The sequence below is a fragment of the Tupaia chinensis genome, unplaced genomic scaffold (genome assembly GCF_000334495.1).
Source record: "Tupaia chinensis unplaced genomic scaffold, TupChi_1.0 Scaffold144806_1, whole genome shotgun sequence".
In the NCBI taxonomy this organism is placed as follows: Eukaryota; Metazoa; Chordata; class Mammalia; order Scandentia; family Tupaiidae; genus Tupaia; species Tupaia belangeri.
This window is the reverse complement of record NW_006204667.1, coordinates 637,094-649,466: the sequence shown is the minus strand read 5'-3', so window position 1 is coordinate 649,466 and position 12,373 is coordinate 637,094. Positions and strand designations below refer to the sequence as shown.

Genomic DNA, 12,373 nt, shown 5'->3' with positions numbered 1-12,373 from the left:
GCCCCAGCTAGGTGCTACTTGTATAGGATGCCTAAAGTTAGACTTGTGTTCATGGAAATGTATATATCAGCTGTGTTTGCTATGAAAACATTTAGATTAATTAAGATCTTTAATAATTCAATAAAAAATGGGGGGGGAAACAGTATAGAAAGTAAACATAGATACCAGAGACAGTGTGGGAAGAGAGTGGGAGATGGCTGAGGGTAAGAGACAGGTAATCAAGGATGGGGGGTGGGGGGCGGGAGCAAAACATACAGGAAACAAGAAATGGAAAATTATTTGTTGACAATAACATGTTTGTTGATGTGCTTGATTGAGACAATATACAGTGTACTCTGGATGGAAAATCTCATTTTGTTTGCTGTAATGATGTACAGTGAATGAACGTAAACAAATAAATTTAAATAAAAAAAATTAAAAAAATATTGCTTAATTTCCAAATATTTGGCGCTTTTTTAGAAATCATATTGCTATCAGTTTTTAATTTACTTTAGTTATTATCAGAATTCGAAGTCTTCAAGTTTTGGGGGACCAGCAGATGGCGTAATGGTTATGTTACTGGACTCCCACATAGTTGACTGTGGTTTGATTCCTAGACCCAGCAGCTTAAAAATCAACCCCTGGCGTGTGCGTATGCGTGCCCCAAAATCCTGAGAGGAGAATGGGGGAAAGGGATTGTTGTGTAGCCATCCCCCTGGGGGTGATTTCATGTTTTCTGTCTCTCCATCTCTCTGGAGAGTACATGTGCCCTATAGCAAAAATCTCTCTCTCTAAAAAAATGTAAAAGTCTTCAAGTTTTCAAAGTTGATGCATGTTTGACTTTTCATGTCCTGTGTGTCTGTATGTTTTAAATTTTTTAAATTAAGGTTTTTGCTATAGAACATATGTGCTAGCTGGAGAGAAACAGGAGACAGTGACAGGCAAAGTGAGAAGTCACCCCTCAAGGGTAGCCACACCACAGTTCCTTCTCCATTTTCATACTGGGATTTGGGGCATGCTGTGCACTCACTCCTGGCATGATTTTTAATCTTTCTGGTCCAGGACTTAAGCCGTGGTTGACCATGTGGGAGTCCAGCGTTGTAACCACTATACCACCTGCTGGTACCAGTGTATGTTTTAACTCAGTGAGTCTTCTATGTGCATTGAAAAGAATGTTGTTGGATAGAGTTTTCTATATCAATGTTAAGTCGGTTGATGGTGTTTAAATACTTTATATCTCCCACAGCTCTGATTTTTCTTACCTTATCAATTCACCTATAAAATAATTTTTAAATCTGCAGCAAGTATTTGTAGATTTTTCTGTCTTATTTTGTTATCATTTGTTTATCTGTTCTGTTATCATTTGCTTCATGTAGTTTAAATCTCTGTTATTAGGGACATATATACTTAATTTATATGTCATGATATATTGATATTAGAATCTCAGTGAGATATTATCACTGTGAAATACTTCCTCTCTCTTTCTAGTAATACTCTGTCTTGAAATCTTCTTCATCAATATTAATATAGTCAAGCTAGCTTTTTAAAATAAATTGTATTGTTTATTTCATTCACTGTGTATCATTAAATCATACCAAATGACTTTTACCATCACAAATATACTGCCTATCAGTTCAAAGACATTATCATATAGTTTTCTTTGATAATTCAAAAAAGAAAACTTGTTTTATTTGACTTATATGACAGTATTCTTTTTTATGAAAATAGTTCTTTATTTATTTTATTTTGGTATTTTTCTTTTTTTCCCACATTTTATTGATTCACAAAAAATCTTAATTAATCTAGATACTTTCAATAGCAAATACAGCTGTTATAAACATATCTATGAACACATATCTGACTTTAGGCATAAAACTCAGTGAATAGAATGAACATACTATAAGGTAGCACCTATCTGAGGCTATATTGTTTACTGGGTTCATTAAGTAGGGTTTTTTTTTACATGTATTTTTCTTTAATTTTAAGAAAAGCAATTTTAACTTTAATAAATCAAAATTTAAAAAGTTAAGAATAATTTGATTAAGACTTAAAGCCATGAAAAAACGTTAGGATTCTGTTTAAACAGTAGGTAGATACTAAAAACTCAAAAAACAGAGCTAAACTCTAGTAACAAGTACACCGTAATTTTCTTCAGAAACATTTTCTTCTCTCTCCATTCCCCCTTTTACCAAAGAGAGGCATAAACTAACCTATTTGTAAGAAAAAAAAAAAAAAGTTTAGTCTTAATTTGGTCTGTTGTTTGCACAAAGTCCCATAAGAATACTAATTGATTTCCTTTTCTTTGCTGGAACCTTATAAGAAACTTCAGATCAGATTCTTCAAAGAGCCTCCCAAGGCTACTGAGACAAGACAGGAACTCACGAATTGATTGTGCCTTTAAGTACTTGTACTTAAAATTTTGGGAGCCTGTCAGGAAGTGACATTCTTTACTTACTTGCCAGACAGAATTGTTTATGATACCAGGCAGTCTTTCCAAGAGCATATGTTGGCTTTCTTTTTTTTTTTTTTTTTGAGAAGTTTTTGCTATAGGGCGCGTGCACTCTCCAGGCAGAGGGAGACATAGAGACAGAAAGCGAGAAATCACCCTCCGGGGGGATGGTCACGCCGCAATCCCTTCTCTTCCATTCTCCTTTTGGGATCTTGGGCACCCACACACATGCACCTGGCATGAGTTCGAAGCCACTAGGTCCGGGACACGAACCGCGGTCGACTACATGGGAGCCCAGCCATTACGCTAACTGCTGGTTCCCCTGTTGACTTTCTTGAGAATTACTTTAGTTCCTTAGCTTTCTGGTCATATCTTTAGACATGGCATTACAGTCAAAGACATGGCATTACAGTCAAAGCCCTGGTAATTACCAGTATTTCCAATTTCTGATGCAAGACAACAGATATTATTGAACTCATGCAAATAACCATTCTGCCCCAAAATAAGAATACTCACAAATATTTTCCTGATCCAGAGGGGTCAGGAAGGGAGAAAAGTTTAAGTTTCAATTAAAAAAAAAATGAACAAATTGCTGAACCTATCAACAGCTCAAAAACAAGACAAAAAACCTTAAATCTGGAAAACAAAGTACAGGATAAAATTGGTAATCTTTAGCCCAAAGTCATAAAATTCTATTTCTCCAGTTCAGTCTCATGTAATTATCATCTCTTCCATTGAATTCGCACTGTTACAGTGGTCTGATCTTTCTGTTTAAATTCTGGAAGTTAACATTCAGTGTTATAACTGTCTGAACTTGTTCTTACCATTAGGTTGGTCATTTTCTGGGTTGTTTTTTGTTCTCTTATTTCAATCTGTCTGATATTAGTATTCCTGGTGTAGCACTCCCTTCAGAACTTCTTGAAGAGCTTGTGTGATGTTGGTAAATTCTTTCAGGTTTTATTTATATGAGAATGTTTTCATCTTTTCTTCGCACATGAAGGATAACCTTGCTGGGTATAGTATTCTTGGTTGAAATTGTTTTTCATTTAATACTTTGAATATATTTTCCTTTTCTTTCCTTGCTTGCATTGTTTCTGATGAGAGGTCCAATGTTAGCCTGATGGGATATCCTTGTAAGTAACTTGATGTTTCTCTCTTGCCAATTTTAGTATCTTTTTTGGTATTTCATTTTGGACAATCTGGCTATGATGTGTCTTGGAGAAGATCTTGGGTAGATTTTATTTGGGGTCCTTTGTCCTCTAGGTTTAGAAAGTTTTCTTCTAGGATTTCATGGAATAGATTATCAATGCTCTTATTAGTTTCTTTACCTTCTGGGATACTGATTATCTAGATGTTTGGGTGTTTAATGGTATCTAGTATTTCTTGTATATTATTCTCATTTTGGAGAGGTTATTTTCTGTCTTTTTGGTAATTTTTTCTAGATCAGAAGTTTTGTCTTCTACATCTGAGATTCAATCTTCTTTGCTCTAGTCTGTTTTTAATACTTTTGAGTGAGGTTTTGATTTCCTGTATTATAGCCTTCATTCTAATGGTGTCATTTGATACTTTTTTTTATGGTATGTATCTCTTTTTTCAAATCATGGAATGACTTCTTCATCTCCTGGAACTCATTGTCTCTTTTCTCTTGTATCTTCTGGCGTTCGTTGTCTCTCTTCTCTTGTATCTTGATTAGTTTTGTCACTATGAATATTCTGATTTCTTTATTTGACTTTTCCACAAGTTCCATTGTACTATCTGTGGATGATGAGGGGTTGTTATTTTCCCTTGGGGGAGAGATATTTTCTCTTGCTTTCTTATATTTCTTGTGCCTCTGTGGTGGTTTCTGGTCATCTGGTGAATTATATGTTTCTTCCTAATTTCTTGGAGTTAAATCTGTGTTTAGCGGTGTGTGGGAGGAGGTGATCCACAATCTCTCTGTTGTTCTGTTTCCCTGATGCTCACCAAACAACCTGCACTTTGGTCGTTGGAACTGGATATTACAAAGGACTCCCATTTCCTAGAGAATAGGTGCACCTGGGCCAAATCAGAATTTCACCCAAGAATTGAGAGGTGTGCAGGAGGAGATGAACCATACTCTCTCTGCAGCTTCGTCCTTCTCCCTGCTGCACACCCTGCCGTCTGTTCAGATGTTTGGCTACTGTGCACCTAGGCCTGTCTAGACACTCAGTATGTGGAGGCTGAGCAGCAAAGTCAGAAAGTAAGGTAAAAGAAAAAGGAAAAGGAAACACTGGGGGGAAAAAAGGCAAAAAAAAGGGAAAAAAGGGAAAGAATTTTTTTAAGTAAAAATGAAAACTGCATAGCACACAAGCATTGTGTGAAAGGGGTAGGACACAGCTCAGATGTAGATGATTTATGATAGGGCCTGTGATTTACCTGTCCTATGTGGAGGGGAAGAAAAATAAAATTAACAAGATAAAGGAGAGGTCATAGAGGCAAGAAAAATCACTTTTTAAGAAAATTAAAAAGAATATTTACAGAGAAAGATACAGAGAGGAGACAAAGATTGCCCTATCTGGCTACCTTGTGGGGCATGGAGGGAGAAGTTGGAGCAGAAAATCTTCAGTTGTCCTAGTCCCTGAAAGAGGCAGGACACAGCTTGGCTATAGATGGCTTCTGATAGAGCCTGTGATTTGCCTTTCCTGACTACCTTTTTTGCATCTGGATTGAGAAGTTGGAACTGAAAATCTTCAGTTTCCCTTGTCCTACAAACTTTCTAATGCTTGTTACTTCTATAGAATGACTTTCTATCATTTTATTTAGAGGCTCTTTGTATAGTTCTGAATAAAAAAAAAAATAGAGTATACACATTCATGTAGGACCTAGAGTTAACTTCTGTTAATATTTGAGAAATATTTCCTTCTAAATCTTATTCTTTAAAATCTGTACTATTTGGGACCAGTAGTTGGCATAATGGCTGTGTTACTGGACTCCTATGTAGCCAACCTTGGATCAAGTCCTAGACCCAGTGGCTTTTACTCACCCCCGGCATGTGTCTATACGTGCCCATGATCCCAAGAGGAGAATGGAGGAGAAGGGGTTGCGACGTGGCCATACCCCCTGGGGGGTGATTTCTTGCTTTCTGTCTCTCTGTCTCTGTCTTTCTGGGAGGCGCACAGCCCCTAGAGCAAGGACCCCCCCCCCCCCCCCAAAAAAAAAAAGAAAAGAAAAAGAAAGAAGAAATTGTACTATTCCTCTGCATTTTGTGCTGCTTCCAGGAAAAGGGTGATGAGTTGGTCAACAGAGATGGTTATGTTTTCCCAGCCCGGCATTCTGAGAGCTGGAGGTGGGTGTAGAGCATTCTGATTGAAACCACAGCAGCAGGAGCAAAGGAAAAACAGAACCATGCTTTGCACAAAGATTGGAGAGGCAGATATCCAGTGGGAAGTTCTATACCAAAGGCAGTGAGCTTAGACACAAGGTCTTGTTGAGAACAAAAGTTCTTTAGTTGGGAAAGGAAAGAAAAAAGTAATTGAATTCAAGAGCCAGAACCACTATGTTACAAAGAGGGAGGGCCACTTTGAATGGTACCTAAATCTTGAGACAGAAAAAGGTAGCTAGTGTCCTGAGTTGATTCAGATGGAAAAGTCAGACTTTGGGGGGTCACCTCATCACAGTGGTTTTAGGGTTTTGTACATGTATTTGATGCTCTTCAAGTGGTGACATAAGATGATTTTGTTAAAAAACAAACTATAGTTCAGGAACCAGTAGATGGTGTAGTGGTTACATTGCTGGACTCCCACATGGTCAACTGCAGTTTGAGTCCCAGATCCAGTGGCTTAAAAATCATAGTCGGTGCCTGTGTATGCCTGCCCAAAATCCCAGGAGGAGAAGGGATTGCAGTGTGGCCAACCCCTCCTTGGGGGGGGTCATTTCTCACTTTTCCTCCTACTGTTTCTGTCTTTCTCCCTCTCTCTCTCTCTCTCCCCCCATACCCCAAGTGAGCACACGTCCTAAAGCCAAAAAAAAAAAAATTCTTAAAAAAATTACAGTTAAATACATTCAAGTAAATTCAGAGATTAAATTAAATTTGGGACATTGCATTCTGTTGCCTATTCTTAGCTTTATAATTTGTAATGTCTTTACATCCCCAAGTGTAGGGCCATGCACCCACACAGAATGCCATTTTCTGAAATCATGACTTCAATTTAATTTGTATTTTCTGTTGTCGATATGTTTTTGTAAGGTATTGAGAGACAGTGAAATGAAGTACTGAAGGAAGACGAGGAGATGAGTGGTCCTTACCAATGTATCTATAGTAGCCAAAGCTACAAGGAAATAGGCTTGACGAAGGTATTTTTTTAGGGCAACTGAAAGAGTGAAAGCAAGTGGAGGGTCAGTTGTGCTGAAATGGATAGAGCAAGGCTGTAGAGTAAGGGGGCTTCAGAGGTAGAAAATTTGGGTCATGTTTCTATTTTTACATGCATTAGATGCATGATCTTTTATAATCCCTTAATTTCTCTGAGGCCCAGTTCCTCCTCAGACATAAGTGAGGATAATAGTCAATCCTATTTCATAGGTTTTGAGTTTCAAATACATAAAGTATAAGAACAAAATTCGTGCTCGGTAATTAGTATTTCTTCAGAGCACTGTACCTCTTATGTATGGGCCACATCTGTGCTAGCAGTTGGTGCTAGAAGAAGGAATGAGACAGAAATCCTTGAGCTTCAGGGGAACTTACGGTCTCCGGGGAGAGCTTTCTGTTCATAATTTATACTGTTCATAATACTTCAGGACAGGAAAGGACAAGTTTCCATTGCAGCAAATAGGAAAATAAAACACATGCTTTAGAAGAAAGAGAGCTAGTAAAACAATGCAAAAAAACAAAGAGGGGGGACCTAAATGTTCACTACTCGGAAATAACTGTTGATACCATGACATGATCATCATTCCATGAATCTCCTTGGGAACACATCTAATAGAAAGTTGAATAGAGAGAAACAAATGAACAGGCCCAACTAATTATACTAAAATGCAATTTTATAGATATTTTAAAATATTATTATTATTTTGTTATAGGGTACTCATGCTTGCCAGAAAGAGAGAGAAAGTGAGATAGAGAGAAAATGAGAAATCACCCTCCCCCCCCCTACCTTGAGGGGTAGATAGGCACGCCACAATCCCTTCTCTTCCATTCTCCTCTTGGGACTCTGGGCACACACACATATACCTGGTATGTTTCTGAAGCTGGGTCCAAGACTTGAACTGCAGCCAGCCATATGGGATTCAGTTTAAAGAGTAAAACTAGAATGATATCAACGAAATCGATGAACTCCATTTTCTTTGCCATTGCAAATTATAGTGTAGAACTATTAAACATCTCTCTCGTGTTAAGATACAAGATTATGTAATTGAGGAATTAGAGTCATTTTCCTCAAACTTCATATTTCAAATTTAGTCAACAAAAGTTGATTATGTGTTATGAAATGTGAAGAAATTAGCACTTTTTTCTTTCTCTTTCTTATTTCATAAGAGAAAAAGAAAGAGAGAGAAAAGAGTGAGTGAGACACACACAAATGGGTCTTCATGCCATGATCCTTCCCTAGCCTCAGCCAGTCTCAGGCATGAATGATCACAAGTGTTTGTGCCCAGTATGCACAGGGAGACTCGGGGTCACGAACCCAGAACCCTCCCATGTGGGTCCACCATTGCAGGGCATTGGGTTAATACTAAGCGATTATTTGTCTCTCCCCCTTTCTTTCTTTCTTCTTCTTCTATTTTTTTTTAAAAGCTTATTTTATTTAACTATATTTATCCATTTATATATTTATTTTAATTTGACCACAGAATGATAGGGAGAGGGAGAGAGAGAGAGAGAGACTGCAGGCCTCCCAGCCCAGGACTCGAACCGCCGTCGGCCATGTGGGAGTCTAACACCCTTATCCACCATGCCACCTGCTGTCCCCTCTCTCTCTTTATTTAAAATGACAGAGTTTGTTCACACACACACATGTGAAAGACAGTGGAGAGAGAGAGAGAGAGACTGCACCCTTGACTGGAACCCACCGAGACACAATGCCCTCTTCACAGCCGTCTACCTGCTGGGGTCTGGATGCTCACATGCATGCCCGACATCTCTCCAGGTTGACCCGGGGATCCAACCCCACACTTAGAACATGCGTCCAGCCTGCCACAGCACTGCATCGCTGAGGTGCCACTGTTGCTATTTGGCTCTTTTTTTTTTAAAAAAAAAAAAAAAAGATTTTGCCATACGGTGTGTGCGCTTGCCCCCCAGGAAAGATGGCCACACCACAATCACCTCTCCTCCATTCTCTTCCCAGACTTTTGGGCATGCATGCATAGATGCCCAGCATGCTTTTCTTCCTTTTTTCTTTTCTTTTTGAGAGATTTTTGCTATAGGGTACATGAGCTCGCCAGAGAGACAGAAAGAGACAGAGAGACAGAAAGTGAGAAATCAACCCCTGGGAAGGATATCCATGCTGCAGTCTCTTCTCCTCAAATCTTTTCTCAGGATTTTAGGCATGCATGCACATGTACCTAGCATGAGTTTTAAGCCGCCGGGTCTGAGATTCAAACTGTGTTCGACTACGTGAGAGTCCAGCGACGTAAGCATTAGACCATCCACTGGACCCTCTGGCTCCTTTAAAAAAAAATCATTTAACTTTATTTATTATCTTTTATTTGCCACAGGACACATGTACTCACCAGAGAAAGACAGAGTGAGATAGAAAGCAAGCTGCCAGGTCTGGGCCTTGAACCGTGGTAGGCCATGTGGGAGTCCAGTGCCTCAATCACCACACCACCTGTCAGCTTCATATCTGGCTCCTTTTTGCTACCTTCTTAGACCTTTTTTCTTTCTCTTTCTTATTTCATAAGAGAAAAAGAAAGAGAGAGAAAAGAGTGAGTGAGACACACACAAATGGGTCTTCATGCCATGATCCTTCCCTAGCCTCAGCCAGTCTCAGGCATGAATGATCACAAGTGTTTGTGCCCAGTATGCACAGGGAGACTCGGGGTCACGAACCCAGAACCCTCCCATGTGGGTCCACCATTGCAGGGCATTGGGTTAATACTAAGCGATTATTTGTCTCTCCCCCTTTCTTTCTTTCTTCTTCTTCTATTTTTTTTTAAAAGCTTATTTTATTTAACTATATTTATCCATTTATATATTTATTTTAATTTGACCACAGAATGATAGGGAGAGGGAGAGAGAGAGAGAGAGAATGCAGGCCTCCCAGTCCAGGACTCGAACCGCCGTCGGCCATGTGGGAGTCTAACACCCTTATCCACCATGCCACCTGCTGTCCCCTCTCTCTCTTTATTTAAAATGACAGAGTTTGTTCACACACACACATGTGAAAGACAGTGGAGAGAGAGAGAGAGAGACTGCACCCTTGACTGGAACCCACCGAGACACAATGCCCTCTTCACAGCCGTCTACCTGCTGGGGTCTGGATGCTCACATGCATGCCCGACATCTCTCCAGGTTGACCCGGGGATCCAACCCCACACTTAGAACATGCGTCCAGCCTGCCACAGCACTGCATCGCTGAGGTGCCACTGTTGCTATTTGGCTCTTTTTTTTTTTTAAAAAAAAAAAAAAAAGATTTTGCCATACGGTGTGTGCGCTTGCCCCCCAGGAAAGATGGCCACACCACAATCACCTCTCCTCCATTCTCTTCCCAGACTTTTGGGCATGCATGCATAGATGCCCAGCATGCTTTTCTTCCTTTTTTCTTTTCTTTTTGAGAGATTTTTGCTATAGGGTACATGAGCTCGCCAGAGAGACAGAAAGAGACAGAGAGACAGAAAGTGAGAAATCAACCCCTGGGAAGGATATCCATGCTGCAGTCTCTTCTCCTCAAATCTTTTCTCAGGATTTTAGGCATGCATGCACATGTACCTAGCATGAGTTTTAAGCCGCCGGGTCTGAGATTCAAACTGTGTTCGACTACGTGAGAGTCCAGCGACGTAAGCATTAGACCATCCACTGGACCCTCTGGCTCCTTTAAAAAAAAATCATTTAACTTTATTTATTATCTTTTATTTGCCACAGGACACATGTACTCACCAGAGAAAGACAGAGTGAGATAGAAAGCAAGCTGCCAGGTCTGGGCCTTGAACCGTGGTAGGCCATGTGGGAGTCCAGTGCCTCAATCACCACACCACCTGTCAGCTTCATATCTGGCTCCTTTTTGCTACCTTCTTAGACCTTCTCTCCCTTTACTCTCAATCATTGTTTTAGTTTTATTATTGCACTGCTAAGGCCATGCTTTCTTCTGTAATCATAATTTCCACAGTTCAATTTTAGTTCTATATTGAATGTTCATTGACTTATATATTGTCACTTCTCTATATCAATGCTATCCTGTTGCTCCTTCCCAGTTATTTATAATTTCCTTGTTTTGATTTACCTCTTAGTTGAACAAGAAAACACCCACAAATTCTGTTTGAAGGACCAGAGAGTTGCCAAGGAATCGGAGGACAACTCAAGCAGCCAGGACTTGAAGGGCCTGGAGAGAATGAGTTATAAATGGAAAACCAGCACTCAATCGTCTTCTCACTGTGGCATTGGCTGAGTTCTTAGGCTATAAAGAGTGAGAGGTTAAGATGAATGACATTTTTGGCAAAGGAAAAATACTTGGAGATCATGACCTGACAAGGAGGAGGGGTCTTAGTATGCACTCTAGATCATCAGTTGAAATCTCTAAATAGACACAGCCTAAAAATGAAGGCAAACCAGAGACTGAGCCTTACAAAACCTGTCATGCAGCCAAGTTAGCTCAGTCCAGATTAGATTATAATAAAGTGCCCCTTCACTTCACCTGATGCTCTGGGGTAGGGTAAGCTCTGTATAAAGGAAGATACTATTTTCCAGGGCTTCCATTAAGTTTCCTTTGCATTTGGTGCACGTTTCATATATAATATTAATTCCTTAATACAAAACTGTCATGTGTACCAAAGAACAAGACTTAGAAAACAAATGGTAAAAATAGATTTATAGATGTCTTAGATATACGAATAATCAGGCATAGATGGTACTATAAGATTAATATCTTCAGGAAAATATGTAACATGACGGAGAATTTCACCAGAGAGGAGGCCTCTATTAGATTAAAAAAACATCAAGTGGAAATTCTAACGTTAAACATGTCTCAAAGAGGGAAACAATCTAGAATCTCCCTTAGAGTTTGAGACTTGAATCAGTCTTCCCTTGTCTTTAATAGAAATCCTTTTCATTCCTTTTTAACCTATTTTCTATTTCTTTCTTTCTTTTTTTTTTTCAGAGTGGTCATCCCTATCATTCTCTATGAAAAAGATTATAAATAGACTTCAATATATTTCAAGATAGTCCTACTTCAGTAGCAAGCATGTCAGACTTGTGAAACTTCATCCTGCTATGGGAGAGAAATTAAAAATTTCATATGATGTTATTGAACATATGGTTGAGAGATATTTTCTTTAAAAATCATTTTTAACATTCTCGAAGTAAATGCTAGCATTTTGAAATCTTTGCTTCTCACAAAAGGTCCTTCTTTTGGGAGCCAGCAGTTAGCGTAATGGCTATGTCGTTGGACTCCCACGTAGTCAACTGTGGTTCGCGTCCCAGACCTGGTGGCTTCAAACTCATGCCGGGAGAGGAGAATGGAGGAGAAGGGATTGCGGCGTGGCCATCCCCTCTGGGGGGTGATTTCTCGCTTTCTATCTCTCTGTCTCTCTCTGTCTTTCTGGCGAGCGCATGTGCCCAATAAGAAAAAAAACCTCTCCCGGAAAAAAAAAAAAAAAAAAAAAAAAAAAGAAGAAATAAATAAATAAATAAATAAATAAATTAAAAAAAGGTTCTTCTTTTATTTTTGCAATTCTACATTTCATTATTGTTTTCAGGCCTAAATTCAAATATAAACACTACTAAGGTGATAGGTCCCTATCATATTTAGGGCCTTGGAAAGAAGATAAGGATTACAA

General features: G+C 39.1%; 1 long non-coding RNA gene across 1 annotated transcript in view; it reads left to right on the top strand.

The window, feature by feature from the left end:
• The window catches only part of LOC102477727 (uncharacterized), a 23,195-nt gene extending 11,424 nt beyond the window's left edge, over positions 1 to 11,771 (top strand). The window contains exons 3-4 of the long non-coding RNA XR_337225.1: positions 10,829 to 11,011; positions 11,695 to 11,771. This is a non-coding gene — a long non-coding RNA (uncharacterized LOC102477727). The remainder of the gene's footprint in view (positions 1 to 10,828; positions 11,012 to 11,694) is intronic.
• Positions 11,772 to 12,373: the final 602 nt, after the last annotated feature.